General features: G+C 37.6%; 1 pseudogene; it reads right to left on the minus strand.

The window, feature by feature from the left end:
• Positions 1-579: 579 nt before the first annotated feature.
• Positions 580-2,103, minus strand: part of LOC111473516 — a 51,451-nt pseudogene continuing 49,927 nt past the window's right edge.

Here is a 2,103-nt window from a genome sequence, read left to right on the forward strand (position 1 = left end):
CGTTTCATAAATATATCCCAGTCATATTATTTCAAAAACATATCCCAGTCATATCATTTCATAGAGATATCTTAGTCATATCGTTTTATACACACGCCATAGTCACATTGTTCCGTAAACATTTCACACATATCAAGCATATATCACGTATAGAACCACAAGACACATATCATCATACAAACATCAACTTTTAACCAAACCGATAGTAAGGTCACTTACTTGGTTTGCATTAGCAAGCATTCTCCTTATACTCGAGTACAATTGACAATGTGAATTTTAGATATCGACCTTAAGGCAAGTGCTACATATTAATTCATGTCATATTACTCGGTTCAAAACTACTAAATAATTTTATATTTTATATTTTATTTTTTTTATTACAATTATTATAGGTTACCACTCCTCTAATAGAGTTGAGTTTGAGTTATGTCAAAGTTGAAAATGAAAAATGTTGTCATTTGTTAATAAAAAGTGAAAATAAAAACTCATACAATTATGCTATAATTTTACTTATGAACTTTCCTTGGAATATCATATTCAAATTAAGTCCTTAATAGTCGATCACTAGTAAATTCAAAATTGAATTATTATCCTCCCGGAACAAAGAAATTTCATGCGCTGTTCTTAAGAGCCTCAACACTGTCTCCGTTTTCCTCTATTTCATCAAAGTAGTCCTCTCGAGCATTTCCAGCCCACATCAGGGCAACCAACCAGAAGAGGGAAGAATCAAGGGATAGAAATGCACCACCACCCAGAAGACCAGTCTTAGCAGTCAGGCATGCTGTCTCGAGATTCTGATGAACATTGCGAGTCAAGTGAATTTTCTCGGTGATTGTAGGCCAAACGAGCAAAGTTATAGTCAACCCAGTTGTGAACCTGGAAACACAGAGGTAGCTTGATTGATAACGTTTCCAAATCACTTTTAGGTAACAGTTAAGAGTAAAGGATGTGATTTGAAAAGAGAAATTACAGGGCAATGTTGAAGAAGATAGAGGAAGTGCTGCTCTTAAACATGGAACCTCGAGGAACGGGTTTTCCTTGGTAAGGATAGAACAAAGAGAGGTATCCTGCAATTGAAGAAGCAAGAAGAAACCCAACGGAGAGATATCCCAGGGCCACAGTTGGGTCTGCTGGATACTGACAGATAACAGTGCCTTTGCCTGGGATGGGAGTTCTAGATGCAGGCTGCCTAGCAATCACAACAAGAAAGAAGGGAGTTCCAAATTATATGATATATTAAATTCAAATTTCAAGTCTGTAATGAATCCAAGAAGTCCAAGAAAGAACTATTCAAATGCACAATTTATGAACCGAAGCTTACCTTCTTGTTCTCAGCTACGACTCCATAATAAAGGATATCACACCTAAAGTTAAGACAGTAAGAGACATTATCTTGACAGACACGACAACCAGATTTGTATCTTGACAGACTCGTAGCACGGAACAAGAAAGAAAGGAGTTCCAAATTACCAAAATACCTCTGAAGTTCCACTTAATTACAAAATTGTAATTAAAGAAAATCTGCAACCAGATTTGGTTGCAGAACCATCCCGCAGAAGAAAATCAATCGTATATTCATATCCAATCGTTGGATTGAGCTGCTATTTGGATATGTTTAACAAGACTCAAGGGTCCGTAGATCCAACAGTTAAAGTTGAAAACCAATGTCGGTAGCACCTTCATCGCTATGTCGTTTTATCGTTCAACTCTTTGCCTTTATTTGCTACCGTTTCTAATCTTTACTTGCTGCGAGTGCTAGCAGGACTCGTACGCTAGTAATCTTTGCCACTGGACTTAATGTTTCATCATAGTCTAGTCCATATTGTTGAGAAAATCCTCGAGCTACGAGTCGAGCCTTGTATCTCTCGATTGATCCATCCAGTCGATGCTTTATTTTGTAGACCCACTTGCAAGAGATGGGTTTGACATCTCCTAGTCTTGGCACTAGTTTCCAAGTTTGATTCTGCTCCAGGGCTATAGTTCCTTCTTTCATTGCTTCTGCCAAACTGAGTTTTATGATGCCTCTTCATATGTCTCTGGTTCGCAAGCTCTATCTTCTACCATATCTGCATTTGCATACTTATGATTTGGCCTTCGGATTCC

This window comes from Cucurbita maxima, unplaced genomic scaffold (genome assembly GCF_002738345.1).
Source record: "Cucurbita maxima cultivar Rimu unplaced genomic scaffold, Cmax_1.0 Cma_Scf00127, whole genome shotgun sequence".
Lineage (NCBI taxonomy): Eukaryota > Viridiplantae > Streptophyta > Magnoliopsida > Cucurbitales > Cucurbitaceae > Cucurbita > Cucurbita maxima.